Below are 17744 nucleotides of genomic sequence, written 5' to 3' on the forward strand. Positions count from 1 at the left end.
TTGTCAGTGTGTCACTGCTTCTGCTATCCTTGTGGTGCTTGGTCCTGGTTCATCTTCCCTTGCAGAGCAGCCTGACCTTGCTGCTAAATGACATGTGGGTAGAAAACTGCCAACAAGAACAAATTAGACTAAAGCAGCGAACATCATCTAGGAGAAGCAGAAGTGCTTATTAATGCATTCTGCCCAAGCATGCAGTCAGGAAGGGCGAAATGACAGAAGAGTGAATTACATTTTATTATTTTTCTGACTATTCTGACAATTCTTTGCTAGCACCTGGAATGTAAAGTGAGTGTATCTTGAAAGATTTTGATTCCATTTCTTGTATTTTTTGCCATGTAGCTTTTTTTATTTTATTTTTTTCTTCTTGAAGGATGATTTGGAGACCTAGCTGCTGTATAAAAAATATAGTGAACATTCTTGGGGGGGAGTTTTTTTTTTTTTCTTTAAATATTACGTTTTCCTCCACTGAAGTTTCTAGAAGGTAGAGAAGAACCATTACTCATGGAATATGCAGACTGAAATGTCATCCTTCATTTGAATTTAATCTTTGACATTTCCCTTTGAAAGAGGATATTGGTTGGATATTAGCACATGTTGGCAGAGGTCTGCAGTAATTAATATGTACAAGAGAAGATGCTAACAAAACAAAAAAGGGAATAGCTTTCAAATATTAAACTCAAAAGGGTCTTTGATATAACAGTTGATGACAACACCTGTTTACAGACAGGAAAACTGCATAAACACCGATGAAGGAAAGACTGGGACTAGATTTGTATTGTTTATTCAAATGCTCTTAAAATATAAGGAGTAGAGCTCTATGCATCATAATTTTGAGTTTACTGATCAAAATTGATGCCTACAGATATTAAGCAAAGGGCAAAGAAACTTTTTTTTTTTTTTTTCCTAAGGTCCTATAATTCTTTGTGTTTTGGTGTTTCTGTTGAAGGTTTGGTGAGATGTCATAGAGGAGCATTACACGCTCCATGCAGCATCAGGTTACCAGACAGCTGAGAATGGCAGTCTCGCCCCCTGTTAATACTCCACTGTGGCACTTCGGTAGGGAAAATCTGTTGGCGGGGGAGGAAGGGCTGCTTGTTCATACGTATTGGCATGATGGCTAACCTTACCAGAAATATTCTTTTCTTGATCAAAAGTATGGATGCCATACTTTTTATACGTCAGCTTTGCACAGATATTAAGGGCCCTAAATCCTTCTATGGTCTTTTCATGCCCACATTTTCATTTTTCCAGTTCAAATTATATGCACATATATGCATACTCCTGTGCACGCCTGATGGAAATAAGATATTTCTGCATCTGAATTTGTCAGTGGATCGCATGGATAAAGTTTCACTCAGTGCAATGTTGTCTTCTGTGTATCCTCCTGTGAACTCTGGCATGCTAATGGGGGGTAAGAATCCCATGAACAAAATAACATAGGCTATATAAACACAAAGTCTGCTAAACTTTGAGTCTTCCCTTGATTTTCAGTGACTCTGGATCTTGATGCCTAATTTGTGCCTACTTTAGATCTAAGGAACAAATTGAGAGACCCAGGCAAAAGACCAGGTTGGGCAATGGCTCTATGATGAAAAAAAACATGCAGCTGCTGAGGCTGCCATAACCCGGGCAGTGGAGTGGTCTGCAGCCCACATAGAGAGCCATGAGGAAGGGAGGGTTCACATCTACACAGTGACTAATCCTTCTTCCCCTTCCACAGCGTCTCCTTGCATCTGGCTCTGCTTCGCTTAATTCTGCAGTCCCTCCATGGCCATCGTGCCTGGCTCATCTTCTTCAGCAGAACTGTGTGACACTTACCAGGGATGAGCTGAGGCTTGCCCTACAGATGTGATCCGCATCTACAGATACCTGCAGTGAGATGACTGCTGGTGGAATGATGGGAGTTAAGTCTAGTTTTGTTCGTGTTCTCTGGATAACTTTATCTATGATGATAACTATTATAGTTATCTGTGAATAAAATTGATGTCAATTTTAGATTGGGACTATAATGATAGTCATGCCAAGAAGTGTTTAATTGCCTATGTCATTAACTTAGAGACAAAGTAACTTTTTGGCAGCTCCCACATGATCCAAAACCAGATTGCTTTCTGACCTTCAAAAATTATACAATATTAATAAAACTATTTGTAATCTTTAATGAGAGCTTGTGTTATCAGAAGTAATTTAAAATTTATTTTTAGGCCCTTTATGCATTTTGAATTTTGTAATTATTATGCATGCTTTAAGTTGGTAAGGGATCAACTTATATTTCTCTGGTTTAGAACAATTTTCTACTTGGCAATTTTCTCTAATGTATATTCTCTTCCCTTGTGAATATACAAATTTATGTCTGGATTAATGTTGTACCAATTGGTTTACCCAGTCCAGTAAGAATTAAAGTAGCAGCACATAGAGGTTGAGTGACAAAACTCACAGGTGCTGTGACCTGTTCTGAAATGAGTGGTGTTGATGAGAAATATTTAGAAGGTCTGCCATCTATGCTATGTATGGTTGCAAGTGGGAAAGGAGTAACGACGGCCCCCTTAACAAGAAGGCCAGATATTTACACATTTAAACTCCCAACATAAGAAGTGCACATTTGGTCATGAACACTGAAGTATGGTTTCATTAACTTGGTTATGTTTATAATCATGTGGCTAACTTTGAATGTTGTTAGCTAAAGCACATGTTGTTACTGACCTTAAAGAAGGGTAACACAGTTTACACTGATTATTTTATAGAGTGATCTTGAGATATTGAAAATGTTTTTATTATTATTCTGTCTTCTGCTGTTTCCTTTCTGCTGAGATCACATTAACCTTAGGGATACAACTGTAACCAGTGATTTAGACTCTCTGTGTCTTTACAAGCTCTGTAATAATACTCCGTGGTGCAGTAGCCTGGGCATGGATGTATGTTCTTTATTGTCCATCCTCCACAGAAATAGTTCTTGTGCTTAGGGGTACAAGAACTGTATCTGCTGTAGAGAACCTAGCCAAACAATTGCATAGTTTACAAATGGGCTATAGTGGCCTTACCTGTTTGTTTTGTTGTTGTTGTTGTTTTGACTGTTAATCTTGCCTTTACCTTCTTGTTTTCCTGTTCTGACTCAGCTAATATAGAATTATGCAGAATGGATCACTGAAGGATTAATTTTATTTGTCAAATGCAAAACTTTTTTTTTTTTAATTATTACTCTTGGATCAGAGATATTCTGCACTATAAACAAGAGCATGCCAAAATCTGGTAGGCTGGTGCAGAGTTACAAGGGGGTAGGGAGGAGGATAGAATCTGTATGACTCGACAGATTCTACACTTAACTCTTCCTTTCTTTTCCTGAGTGCAAATTCATACCTTACCAGCCTGCCAGAAGAGGCCATAAGTTATGGGCAGAATTCTGGAGCAAAGGTCTCTTATTATGTGTTTTTAGAAGAAGAAGAAGAAAAAAATCCTCCCAAACCTAAAGGAACAAATTAAACTATTCTGAGAAACGAAAAAATTATAAAGGAGTCAGAACAGACCTGCACCTGCTTCATCTTATGCTACAACATAAACTATAAAACCGTGACATGGATTATAAGGAAACCCGATTTTCCTCATTGTTATTTGGTTGGTTGAAAGAAGTATCTGGCTATCACAAATTTGTGGTGGGGTCCTAGTGGGAATATGCTTCATTTTCTGAATGGTGTAGAAAAATTAGAGCTCGATACACCAAAATATTTGAGTAAACAGGTTGGCTTAATGGTTTAGGCTGAAGACATATTTAGAATCTTTGCTGGACTGGAGTAGATGTCTCATTCAAAGCACAAAATATGCTATTAGGAGGTACAGGTAATTCAGTGAAAACTGGGTTGTAATTCTGTCAATCAGCAAAGTGGTTTGGAAAGTGGTGGTAGAAGAAGTAAGGCTGCTCCTAGGTGAAATATCTATTGTTCTTGGTTGTTGCTCTTGTGGTGTTTGAGTACCTTTATTGATGATCACTTCCATGGCATGTAGTTACAGCCATATGGAAGCTTTTAATTGACTGAAAAGGTGTTTTAATGTATCACCTTAGACCCATAATAAAAATTCATCATTTGGGTTTCATGCTCTACTGAGAAAAAGCATAAAGATGTGGTGTAGGCAAAAGGTATTATCTTCAGATTCCTTTCTGGGCCTCAAGGTATGACCAAAGGCTTCCATCAGGTGACAAGCACTGGCCGATATTCTCAGAGCCATGTCTCACACTGATGTCTGTCTTGAGTATAGGTGTTGGATCAACAGCTGGGGAATACAGTGGGGATTTCAGTCTGATGTCACATCCTGTACTGGGTACTTACTTTTTCAGGACAAATTCATCCATGATTTCCTAATTTTTATTTATTTTTTTTTTCCTGAAAAGTAGTATACCCACAATGTTTTTTCTCCACCAAAGTAATTTAGAAGCTATTCTTCAGCTGCTAGAAGTTTTCTTTCTGCAACTTGGAAAGAGAAAGGAAGTAAAGTTGTGAGACACATGTGGTGACCTGAAGAGATGAAGGTGGAAAGCAGGCAGGCGAATGTGATGGAGCAGTGATAATAATGAGGCCTGGCCCTGCTGCTCTGGCTTTCTGACAGCCTTGTGGCCACTGCGATTTTGGTTTCATGCCCTTTTCCACTGGCATTACATTGTCTCCCTGTATGATATCTGGGGACTTGTGTTCTCATCTGTCCACCCTTCTTTTTTTGAGTTAGCTTCTGGGAAGCAAACAGTGCAAATGTCCCAGAATATGCTTCTTGGATGAATGTGAAAAATTCCTGCCAGGTTGGAGTGTTCTTGGTGTGGTGTCTTGTGGTAGCAGTACCTCAGCAGGGAGAATGGCTGGGACTGCACAGAGCTGAGTCCTGCTCTGTTCCCTCATCACTACTGAGCTTGTGGGATTCAGGTGGGAGTCTGGGTAGGTGTCAGGACCTTTTGGACTCTTACTCTCTCCTGTTTGACACACTCTTATTGTGCCCTAACAGTTGCATTCAGAATAAGTTATCAGTCACTGCTTCTTTCTTGTCCTTTTAATTTCCTTCCAGTAAAGTTCAGAGGCAAGGATCTGACTACAATTTTACTGTCTTTGCTTTTGCCGCCTCCGTAGCTCCAGAGCAGAGTGGTTATCTCTACGAAAATGTCATTGCTGGGACTCAGATCCTGAAGCACCCTCCAGCCCCATACCCCTCAGAAGGTGATGTACAAACTGCACCAAGAGGCACCTGGTACCTTACAGTATTGGCAAGTTTTCCCTGGCACTCCTGTGGTGAGTTTTAGGTGTGGTACTTAAAGGTAAGCATTAACAGATTGGTGAGGGCACAGACCAGCTCCAGGCCAGGAGAGATCCGTGGCAATGACCTCCTCTCTAGTGAACAGGAACTATGAGGAACAGCTTAAGGAACTGCAGGAGCTGAGAGGACAGTCTTTCTGCATGTACAGACTGCTGCAAAAGCAATTAAGCTTACCTCTGCTCTGTTATGGGGCAAGCTGTAATGGGCTGAAGTTTGTGGCCCTCCTGGTTCAAGTAAAGTGGTATGCAAAACTTCCTTGTGACAAAGTGAGGGAGTGCTAAATATATTGGTGAGGTTGGCCAGAGAACTTCTGTTTTGGGAAACCTCTGAGAACAGATGAACAAGTGACTGTAGATAGGGGTACAGTAGTGGCCCTCGAGCTCAGGAATGTGTGGGACCTCAGGGGGTCACTCTGTCCTGGCCAATCCTATGATAAGACACAGCAGAAAGTAGTGTGAAAGGAAGATTGGGATTGTATCTCCTTTTCACAAAATACCGGATACAGTAGTAGGCTACAGTATCCAACAGAGTGGGTAAATGAGAGCCATATTTGATATTAGTCATGGGCTGTGAGGACATACGTGTAGGTTTTGTATCAGCTGTAAAGCCCATGGAATTTTCTGATTTTCTATGTATTTTTGAATTTGGAAGAGTATCTGAAACCAGCTTTCTCTCTAACCTGAATTAGGGCACATGTCAGGGACACTGAAGACTTCCCATCTTGAGCTGCCATGCAAACGGAATATATACATTCAGAGACATGATGAACAGGCAGTATCAAGAGCTACCTGACCCAGAAGAAGTCTAGAGAAGTCTAGCTGTGAAAGTATTCCTCCTTTAAGCACTTGGTGGATGACAGAGCAGTGTGTTGAATGGACATAAAGCAACACTACTGGTAAGTGTTGTAATTAACCAGCAATTACCTCTCCTGATCTTATTTATTCTCTTTGTTCATTGCTTTCCCTGTTTTGGTTTTCTTTCCTTTTTTCTTCCTAGAAAGTTGACATCATGCTGATGAAGAATGGGAAATGTTTCAAGTTTTCTGGGATCAGAAATTAGCTTTTCCACTCTTCTGCTTTCACCATTTATAGTCCAAATATAGAACTTTTTTTTTTCATTTGTGACCATGCTTCCATGACGTATTTTTTTTCCTTTTTTTTTTTTTTTTTTAAATTGACAAGTTTGTTATATTTCAGCTTTGAAGCCATGCAATGAACAGAAACATTGCAGCACCTTTGGCTTTGCTACATCCCTACATGTTTGTGGTTACTGCTTTTATAGCAGTGTTTTTATCAGCTATTGATTTTTTTCAATATAACTCAACATACCAGACCTAAAAAAAAAAAAAAAAAAAGGAAGCAATAGAAAAAACTGCTGGGGGTCCTGAGTTCCAGTAAAACACCAGAGTTACATGCCTTGAACAGCAGGACATAAATAGGATTATGCTTACAACATAATACATAAAATAGGTAGTTGTCTTTCTGGATTAGATGAATAATCTATCCAGTCTGGCATTGTTCTGATAGAAGGTACTGTCACTCTTTCAGGAAAAATTGTCAGAAGTTATTTAGTGGATAGTTACTGGAATAACCAGTTGTCTTGAAAAACAGGGGTTCAAATCTGCTCCATTTTATTTACAAGTGACCCCTATGGGTGTTCTCATGAGCCATATTGTAATGACTTTTTGAATCTCACCACATGCTGATTTTGCTGTCTTGTGGCCTGTAGACCAACAAGTCAACCAAGTTATAGGAAAAAGTTCCTTTTTATCTGTTTTGTAATTGTAGTTCTCCAGATTCATTAAGTGTACTTGGCTTTGTCTTCTTCCAGTCATTCACTGTTCTTACACCCATTCTTGTTCCTTCTCTAATTGAACAGTTCCAATTTACTTCAATCTATTCTCACGTGTCTGTGTCTCCAACTGGAGGAAGCCAACTTGTGCCTACAGCAATCTGTGGCATAACTGTACTCTCCTCTCTATGTCTCTGTTTGAGAGAAGTGCTGCTAGATTTGGACAGTCACATTAAATTGCTGTATATTGGACTAGACAGGATATAATTTTCAGTATTATGTCTTTCTTGTTTAATTGAAAATTTTGTTTGCTTCCTTTTATTTCTGTCCATTGCTGAGCAGAGATGTTTTCATTCCTTGATCAATAAACCTTCACTGTTTTCCTTGACAGGTTAATTTGGGAAACAGCAGTATATGTATATATTTTTTTCCCCTGTATTATTTTTGTCTGAAATAAATTTATTTCTGCATTGGGGTATCTTCTGGCATGAATTTATTACATTCATTGGTATCTTCTCAAAATCATCCCTATAACTAAGTAATATTTCTAATGGAGAATTTTAGCCTGCTCCTGGCTGTGTCCTACTGTTCCATTATGCCATCCCAGCAACTGTCCCTTGAAAGCTATCAGTGCCATCTGTCATCTCCAGAACAGCCCAGCTGCAAGGCGACCACTGCCGAGTGTGTCTCCATCATTCTGTTGCATGCTCTTCAGCTCTCCTGCATATTCTCTAGCACCTTGTGGCCCCATACACTGCCAAGTACTCAGGACTCCCTCTGCTTGTCAGTGCCTGCAGTAGATGTATCACAGGAGCATTTTCTGATGAACACTGAGGTTAGCAAAGAGCAAAAACATTCCAGGGGCTGCAGGTGAAACAACAGGGACTTCTCCAGTGTCAGAAACACCGTTTGTTGCCTGGCCTCTCATAGCTCAACCTTTCATTGCAGCTGAGAAGGGCCGGGTGCTCCTCAGCAGTGCCGCTGCTCCCAGGCCTGTTGAAGGTACTGCTGAACCTTTCCCAGGAACTTGTCTCTGCATGCTGTGAAGACAATATACTCTCTGCTGTTTGGGTTAATGCTACAAGGACCATGGGAGTTGGTGAGGTTTTCTTGTTGAATATAACCTGTCTCTTGCTCTTCACATGAGCTCTTTAATAATTTTCTAATATTGCAAAATTCAAGTCTCTGGTGGGTAACAGAAATGTTTGCCAACAGCTCTTCTGCAGCGCAGGATTGACTTCTGCAACAGGAATCATTGTGGGGACAGGATTGATTCGCAATCCAGATCCTTCTCCTTTTTCATTGTGGGGACAGGATTGATTCGCAATCCAGATCCTTCTCCTTTTCACTGGGACAGGGGTTGGCAGCCAGGGGTTGGCAGATGCTTATCAAAATATCTATTACTAAACAGAAACTGGCTTTTAGTCTACATGTGTTTCTAGCTAGTGAGGAACTACGTGTTTGTATCCTTTCCCCAGATAATGCAAAGTTGGTTTATTTTTCCCAATTAATGTAGTTCCTTGGATTAAAAGCAGGCTACTCTGTGTAACCCTCCTGCCAAGTACTTAAAATCCTAATTAACTAGGCCTCTTAGGACTTGGTTCTTTTCTATGAGCAATGCCAGTATTTTGCTAAAATTTGTAGTGTGGTCAAGAATAGCCTGTGCTCTCTGCTTGGGACTTCCAGGAACACTTTGTTCGTGAAACAAGATACGTTTTGCCACCTTTATTTTGGGCATTTGTTCCTCTTTTTGGACTTGATGGTAGCATTCTCATCTTATTGAGTTTGATCCACATATTCCCTACCTCATCTATCCAAACATCAATATATTTATTTCCAAAACTTTAGTCTTAAAAAACTCTTACCCTATGCAGAGCTGGGCTTGGTGATGCTGTCTACACAGCTGTTGCCAGTTACTGGAGTAGTGGGCTCTTCCTTAAAAAAGAGATGCTGTTTAGGGGCTGGGGAGGAGAAAGCGTTTTGAGTAAGACCTTAATGAGACTGTGTGCCAGCTGGAGCATGGCGATTTGGGCTATGCAGTAGGAAGTTTTAGCGTATGTTCAAAGGTAGTAGTTGGGGCTCTGGGAATGCAGGTTGTGCAGACTGCTGGTTTGGTGGCTTACTGGGAGGCACTGGGGCACTGGGTGGATGGGGTGTCTTCCCAGGTTTCATTCCTCAGGGAGACAGGGTCCACTGGGAGGAAATTTGGTGCCAGACAGAAAATCTGGCAAGGAGCAGGACAAGTCAGTTGTTTCTCATATCACGAGTGTGACAAACCTTGAACCCATCCTGTATCATTTCCTTAAAGCAAGGTGTACCAGACACAGGAAGGCTTTTAATTTCTATCACTAATTTGGTTAAAACACGAATGAAAATTACATGGCTTTTAAAATAAAATAAATTCAGGTTTGCTGGATGAGACAGAAAGGTCTCCAGACAAATCTCCTCTCTCTCCCATCAGTGCCTTTGCGGGGTTGGTGCTTTCCACTTTGTGCTCAGTGAGTTTCAGTGGAAAAAATCCATGTCATGCCCATGAGTCCCAGGGAAGGGGTGCCTTGCCTCACCTGTGTCACTCAACTGCAAGCCCCCATTGGCTCATCTGCAGGTCTCCACCCCACTGGCCTCCCAGGCATGCTGTGGGGCTGCTGCGTGGTGGGTCCTGCTCCTCTGCATCACCAGCTGCAGCCCTGGTCAAGGAACACAACAGCCCAGAGCATGAGCAGCCTGCTGGAAACAGAGCTAGCAGCAGCATAACTCCAAACCTGCCTCTTTCTTCACCTTCTTCTCAAACCTTTGCTGATATTTTCCAGTTTGGTCTCTATGTAGCCTTCTGAAAAGCTGCATGTAAAACACTTTGTCAGCAGACTGGAAATTTGTACCTCTGGGAATTTGGCACTGGGGTATATTTTCACTTGTCTTGCTGTCTTAAAAGAGTCCTAAGTTTTGCTAATATTAACCACTGTTAACCTAACTTTTGGCCAGCTAATCTGTTTTTATGCCATTCTCTGTTGCTATGTTGTGTTTTGATTTTTTTTTTTTTTTTTTTTCTTCATCTCAATCTTCAGGAGAGGCAGATTTCTCCATTGCTCTGAATTTTCTTTAGTGCTTCCTTTTCTATTTCGCTGCTTTGCATTTGGGTTTAAGTTTATTTCATTTTCATTTGTTTTACCTCTAAAACAGATGTTTTATTATTATTTAGTAGCTTGCGTTTTACTTGTCGGCCTGTTCTTACCAAACAGTTGTCTTTCCTTTGTTTATTTCATGAATATCTTTTTGTTACTAAACGTTTACAGAGGAACTGTTTGACTTCTTGTTTCTGTGTAACTATATGGAGATGGAAATTCTAAGTTAATTACAAATGTGAAGACCTATATTGTAAGTAAATATTAGCTAAGTAAATCCATCTAATGTGTTCCAGATATGTAAAGGAAGAAGGAAAATGATCAAAATATGCTTTGTATTGGAACTCAATGACAGTGTAAAGAATACCTGTAGTTAATTAAACTGGTTGTTCTTAGGCAATATTTTATACCATAAGAGCTAGCAGAACTTTTTTTGTGAAATGGCAAAGTAAACTGAAATAAGAAAATTTTCCTTTTTCTCTTGTTGAAGAGGTGACAATTTCAGAGGTGTTGCAAAGCTGTAACAAATTTTTCTTTGCAGTTGACCTGTAATACTGATCAGTTCTTGCCTTGAATATTCAGCAGCAAATGTGTTCTGATTGAGTAAGGCTGAAATTAAAAGATGGTAATCATAAACCTTGCCAAATTGCAATAATATAAACTTCCACATTTTTAAAAGTTAATTTTTTTTTAAAGTAAATAAAAATAAATCACCATGATGGAAATGCCTCATGTTTCAACTAAACCGTCAGTGCAAAGGTGTCACTTCATTATAGCCTATTGATTATGTTTATCAAGGAAAGAAGCTGAAAAGGCTGCAGAAATAGTACACATTAAGTTAGTTTAATGATAGGAGTAGATGATTGACTGCATTGGAAATGGAAGTAGTGTTCTCCTCAGTCCATACATCAATATAGTTCCGTTTTCTTTGCTGAGAAAACAATTGTGGTACCATGTATCCCAGTCTCATATTCTGCAGGGAATTGCCAACAACCCATATAGAAGCTGATTTACTGCCTAAGAGGAGAATATTGATTTAGGTTTTGGGGGGAGTGCTGATTTATTCATTCATTTATCCCTTGTAGGGATTGGGTTATAACTAAGGGTGAGCGGACTAACCTGGGCTTCAGTGTTGCTTCATATATGCACTAGACAAAAGTCTGCACTATAATTTAAGCTGTATACTTCATGTAGGTGTACATGGTATTAATCATTACTGAACTCACCCCTGGAGACTTTTAAGTTGGGATAAAATAATTCATTGGGATGAAAGGCACAATGAATAGAGGAAAGAAAATTAGAGTGCAATGGATTTTTTGTTTGATGAATGGGTTTGATACAGGACCAACTGCTCTGTCTGGTATTAAGTATTCTGTATCCAGAGGAAAACCATAATTTATCAGCTTGGTATCTTCTGTTTAGCTATCTTGCATGTGCATATTTTTGTATACAGGTAAGGATGAGGTGGTTTTTTTTGTTGTTTGTTTGTTTGTTTTTAAGGATTTAGTAAGCTTTTTTACTGCATAATGGCTTATGTTATGTCAGATGCATAAGTGGTCGATTATTAAATTAGTTACCTATATTACCTATCAAGCGTGAAGTACCAGTGTTCCAGGCTATATAGTCAGCTTGTGAGCCCTCTATATCGAGTGACTTGAAAGAGGAACTATTTCAAATTAAGAAAATTGAGTCAGACAATGGGAATCACTTCTGAAATAACCTTGTCTGAAGTAGCCTGAAATAATCTCCTAGGGCAAGAGGCATGGCATTGAATGGGAGCATCACATCCCCTACCACCTACAAGCATACGGAAAGGTTGAGAGGTACAATGGACTGTTGAAAACTATGTTACGAGCATTGGATGCTGGGACATGGAAATACTGGGATGTGAACTTACCAGAAACCACTTGGCTAGTTAACACCAGTGTCCGACAACCATCCTGGTCCTACTGAAACAAAACCCCTACACACTGTGGAAGGAGCCAAAGTCCCCATAGTGCATGTAGGGAAGTGGATGGGAGGTGCTCGAGCGAGTCCAGAGAAGGGCAACGAAGCTGGTGAGGGGTCTGGAGAACAAGTCTTACGAGGAGCAGCTGAGGGAGCTGGGACTGTTCAGCCTGGAGAAGAGGAGGCTCAGGGGCGACCTTATTGCTCTCTATAGGTACCTTAAAGGAGGTTGTAGCGAGGTAGGGGTTGGTCTGTTCTCCCACGTGCCTGGTGACAGGACGAGGGGGAATAGACTAAAGTTGTGCCAGGGGAGGTTTAGGTTGGATATTAGGAAGAACTTCTTTACTGAAAGGGTTGTTAGGCATTGGAATGGGCTGCCCAGGGAAGTGGTTGAGTCACCATCCCTGGAGGTCTTTAAAAGATGTTTAGATTTAAAGCTTAGTGATATGGTTTAGTGGAGGACTTGTTAGTGTTAGGTCAGAGGTTGGACTAGGTGATCTTGGAGGTCTCTTCCAACCTAGATGATTCTGTGATTCTGTGAAGGTGGTGTGGGTTGTTCCTGCCTTGGGAAAAGGCAAACCCACTTGTAGGACTGTCTTCGCCCAAGGACTGGGGTACATCTGGTGGGACATGCAAAATGATGGGGATATCAGGTATGTGCCTCAAGGAGATTAACCTTGGGAGAAAACTAATCCTTAATCTAAGTTATGTGTTGTAGGAAGACACTGCAGGACCAATGACTGGTCAACTTTACAAGGAAATGGGCAAGTTGCAGCAACGACTCAAGCTAAGCTGGTGCTGGCATCCAAAAATCCTACTCTGCCTGTCCTGAGTGGCCACTTTGGTAGATGAAGCCCAAATCATCAACAGTTCTTATGAACATTTTGGGAGAGGCCTATAGAATGAAAAGAAGTACCTACATATGTACCTGTTAAAGGATAGAGAACAGCGGTGATGAGAATACCTATGTACTAAAGTATGTAGAACCTGAGTGTGACACACAGAATCATTAAGGTTGGAGAAGACATCCACGATCATCTGGTCCAACCATCCCCCTACCACCAATGCCACCCACAAAACCATGTCCCTAAGCACCAGGTCCAGCCTTTCCTTAGACACCCCCAGGGAGGATGACTCCACCACTTCCCTGGGCAACTCATTCCAATGCCTAACCTACTTTCTGAGAAGAAATGTCTCCTCATTTCCAACCTGAACCTCCCCTGGTGAAACTTGAGGCCATTCCCTCTAGTCCTATCATTCATTATCTGTGAGGAGAGGCCGACACCCAGCTCCCCACACCTTCCTTTCAGGTACCTGGAGAGAGCAATAAGGTCTCCCCTGAGCCTCCTCTTCTCCAGACTAAACAACCCCAGCTCTCTCAGCCCCTCCTCACAGGACTTGTGCTCCAGGCCCTTCACCAGCTTCGTAGCCCTTCTCTGGACACACTCCAGTGCCTTGATGTCTTTCTTGAAGTGAGAGGCCCAAAGCTGAACATAGTACTCAAGGTGCGGCCTCACCAGAGCAGAGTACACAGGGACGATCACCTCCCTGCTCCTGCTGGCTGCACTATTCCTGCTACAAGCCAGGATGCCACTGGCCTTCTGGGCCACCTGGGCACACTGCTGGGTCATGTTCAGGTGAGTGTCAACTAACACACCCAGATCCTTTTCCTCTGCATAGCTTTCCAGCCACTCTGCCCCAAGCCTGTAGCGCTGCATGGGGTTGTTGTGACCAAAGTGCAGGACCTGGCACTTAGCCATGTTGAACCTCATGCCATTGGCCTCTGCCCATTGACCCAACCTGTCCAGGTGCCTCTACAGGGCCCTCCTGCCCTCCAGTAAATGTTATGGAATGGGGTGGAGGTTGTACTGGGTGTGGCTGGAGTGGAGTTAACTTTCCCTACAGCAGCCCATACAGTGCTGTGCTCTGCACTTGTAGCTAGAACAGCATTGGTATCACACCAGTGTTTTGTCTATTGCTGAGCAGTTCTGGCACAGCATCAAGATGCTCTCCAAACCTCCCCAAAGTCAGTTGACTGGGGGTAGGCAAGAGGTAGAGAGGGAACATCCCCAGGGCAGGTGGCCTAAACCAACCAAAGGGATATTCCATGCAATATGGTGTCACACTCAGCAATAAAAGCTGGGGAAGGGTAAGTAGGGGGGGATGGGGTAGTTATGAAGACATCTGTCCTCCCAAACAACCACTATGAGTATTGAGGCCCTGCTTCCCAGGACTTGGCTGAATGCTGCTTGTTGGTGGGACAGAGAGAATTTTATTTTATTTTTTATCTTCTCTCTCTGTGCTTCTGTGCAGGTTTTGCTTGTTTTTTCCCTCTTCCTTTTCCCTTTAATTAAAATATCCTTATCACAACTTTTTTGTTTATTTGTTTGTTTTTTGTTTTCCCCTGGCATACTTTCTTCTTTCCCTCTTCTTCTTCTGAGGAGGAGTGAGAGAGGAGTGGTTGTGGTGGAATTCAGCTGCCCAGCAGGGTAAAACCACCACAACCAGCCACCAATGAAAGGTGTGATCCTGCAGCATTTCTTTTTCTCTGCTCATGAAATGCAATGGAAGGTATACTCATTAACTGTGGGAGTTATTTTTTTCGTTCGCAAGTTAGGTAACTGGATGTATTAGGTACCCAAATTGCCTAATCATTTCTATCATAATGATGACATTTAGTCTTTTAAGGAGAGGCATTTATTGAAGTGTTGGCTTATCAGTCCAACCCTGACCCTTGGAAAGATTCTGGTTAGAAGTTACTACAGTTTATAAGCACCTAGAATGTAAATAATGAGATAAATAAATAAGCCAGTTTAAAAAGTCCACAACCCAACAGATGTTTTTAATATCTAATAGGCTAATACAATTTTGTTCCTTGTTATATCAAATGGCTTACTGAGGAAGAAGTTGAAGCAGGGTATGACTTGTCTTGCCTTTGTACACAGTCTGAGAGTGCTCCATGGGACATTCTTTACAGTCATATAATGAAATATTTTGCAGTTTTAATGGATTAGAAACCAGCTATTCCTTGAGTGGCTGTCACGGTTTGGTATCAAAGTGAAAAGGCTTGATTTCAGTGATTTCAGAGAATGTTTGTAAGGCAAACAAGCATTCAAGTCAATAACATGATGCCAGTGTTAAGGAGGCAAACACTCTTCTGTGGTTATTCTCTGAGAAAGGAGGGAAAATATCAATGCTGTTCTGTTTGGGGCTACTGCAGTTCCAGATGGAGGGCTGTGTCCAGCTGTAGGATGTGCTCCTTTTTAAAGAAAAAACTACACTGTGAGTCACAAGGCCAGCAGTTGAAACAACATGTTTTGACAGCACAGCCTAAGGTGCAAGAGGTGTCATGCAGAGAATGGTGGCTGCTCCCTCAGTCTATAGGGGGGATGAACAGGAAGAAACTAATGCAATCTGAAAGAAAGTGCTTGCATTTTGTAACAGGAGCTGCTTTCTAATTGTGGACGTCATTGACTTCATATAGATGGGTAGTTTAGGCCGTCTCAAGAAGTCTCCCTGAATGTGTGGATTTTGGGTAGGAAACCAACCAATGCTTCAAGCCATCTGTTCCTTTCTCTGACCACCTCTGTCACCCTCTTTATCAAACTCTCTTTAGTACAGTAATTAGTCCTGTGAGGCTACCACTTTAGTTTCAATTATTTTGCTTTGTCTTCTGTGCAACACTCATCATATTAAAAGAATAAGCAGAATGCTACTTAAGAAATATTTAGAAATTAAGCTCTTTTGCCTAGAAAGAATGGTGAAGTTGGAAGCACCTAAAAGAAATAGTAAGCCATGTAAACAAGTATGCACTGTGATTTCAAGAAAGTTAGTGCATGCATTTCATTCTCTCTAAAATTATTTGGGATTCATCAACTTGTTCACCGCATAGCTTTGTTCTTACATGCTTTTGTCCATGCCTAGCATGCTAGATATATCCTAGGTAACTAATGATTTTATATAAGTCAGTTTACACAGAGTATCCTAACCCTAACACTTTTTTATCATACTCTTTTCATCCCCGTCAGAACTACATGTTCTGGACTAAAAAATAGCAAGCTGTTCTTTTTCAATATTTGTACCTGGAGAATTATTTATTTCTAATACCTACTCTAAACTATATTTTCATTGTAACATATAAATGTTCAAGCTACATCATAAGATATTATTCATTCCTTGTTACTTGCACTTTCAGCATCCACAACCACCTGTGATGTCCATCTCCCCTCAAAATTATGTCACGCTATTAATCCTTTAAAAGCAGCAGACCATTTTCCTACTTGGTATGAAGGATGTGTGCTGAGACATGAAATTGAGCATGTTCTGAATGTCCAACACACTTTCAAAGGACAGTAATTGGATGCAATTAAGAAAAAAGTAAACCTACGTGAAAAGTTAGATGAGAATGATCTTCAGTGATTGATTCTCATTTTGGAAAGGCTGTATGCACAGAGATGAAACACAATTTGTTGTTCTAAAAATATACAGAAAACTGAGTGGAGTCAAGGAAAAGATGAATCTATGAGTTAATGTAGGAAATAAAACCTATGATCATTAAAAGTGAAAAAGCCTGTGTGAATTACTGAAATACAGGGTCTTTAAGGACTGGTCTGTTAACAGTTGATTCCACCAGGACGTTGATTGGTGTCTTAATCTGAAATGCAAGAACAATCTCAGTATAATGACTACCTTGCTCAACACTGACAGGATTTGGCAGTAAGGACTTTGTCCAAAGTAGTTTAAAGAAAGGGGAAGATGGGGGGGAGGTGGGGGTGGGGGAGGGAGAGAGAGAGGTGCTGGTGGGGAGGGTATTTTCTTTTCCTTGTCCATCCTGCCAAGTTTTTAGGTATAGCTGATAAGTGGAAGGTTGCTTTTCAGCTCGATTTGCTGAATGTGGGATAAATGGCAGACTGGACTCTTGATCTCAAGCCAACATATTCCTTTAGCTTTAAAAAAGTGTGTAAGGTCACATACTGCATAACACACACTGCTTGCCTTCTGCGGGTTTTGATGGATTAAGCATCTCTACTAAAATCAGTGAGAACACTTAACATGAAAAGGGTGGCATAGAATGATAAAACTTGTCCCTTACAAAATGAAATTGATATTCTCTCAATTGACGTTCTAGTTGACCTCTCCAATGAAAGTGACACCAAGTATAAAAGTCTAAAGTATTTAAATTATCTGGTCTTTTGTAAAACTGAAGTTATTAAAAACTCATGATGTTTTATAAGGTACAAAGATTACAAGAGTAATCTTTAAATACTGAGGCAGAGAGCACAGCAAAACTATACCTAGAAATGATGATTCATTGGAGCTGGTTTAGAAGTCAAATAGACATAATCTCTTGTGGGTATAAATATAACTAGCTGTGTATTGTTTTTGTACCCAGGTGTCCCTTTTTGCACAGTGCAGGACGAAGAACAGATATCAAAAGGAATGGTATCCAGGCTGTTAGTCATGCAAATGTTTCTGTAGCCAGTTCTCTCCACTTCAATAAGCTGTTTTCCAGTCAGATCTCTCTCCTATATGCACAGAAGTTCCTGTGTTTTGCTTTTGTTTGTTTGCTTGTTTTCCCTATTCCACCCCATAGCA

The 17744-nt window shown here is 40.8% G+C and overlaps 1 long non-coding RNA gene across 2 annotated transcripts in view; it reads left to right on the forward strand.

The window, feature by feature from the left end:
* LOC121062164 overlaps window positions 1-13056 on the forward strand; it is a 134074-nt gene extending 121018 nt beyond the window's left edge. Inside the window, exons 2-6 of one of the 2 annotated variants that reach the window (XR_005815437.1) lie at window positions 1721-4916; window positions 5106-5264; window positions 5978-6184; window positions 8029-8179; window positions 12868-13056. This is a non-coding gene — a long non-coding RNA (uncharacterized LOC121062164). Of the gene's footprint in view, window positions 1-1720; window positions 5265-5977; window positions 6185-8028; window positions 8180-12867 lie in introns of both variants that reach the window. The other variant, XR_005815436.1, reaches the window with a different exon arrangement.
* Window positions 13057-17744: the final 4688 nt, after the last annotated feature.

The sequence above is a fragment of the Cygnus olor genome, chromosome Z (genome assembly GCF_009769625.2).
Source record: "Cygnus olor isolate bCygOlo1 chromosome Z, bCygOlo1.pri.v2, whole genome shotgun sequence".
Classification (NCBI taxonomy): domain Eukaryota; kingdom Metazoa; phylum Chordata; class Aves; order Anseriformes; family Anatidae; genus Cygnus; species Cygnus olor.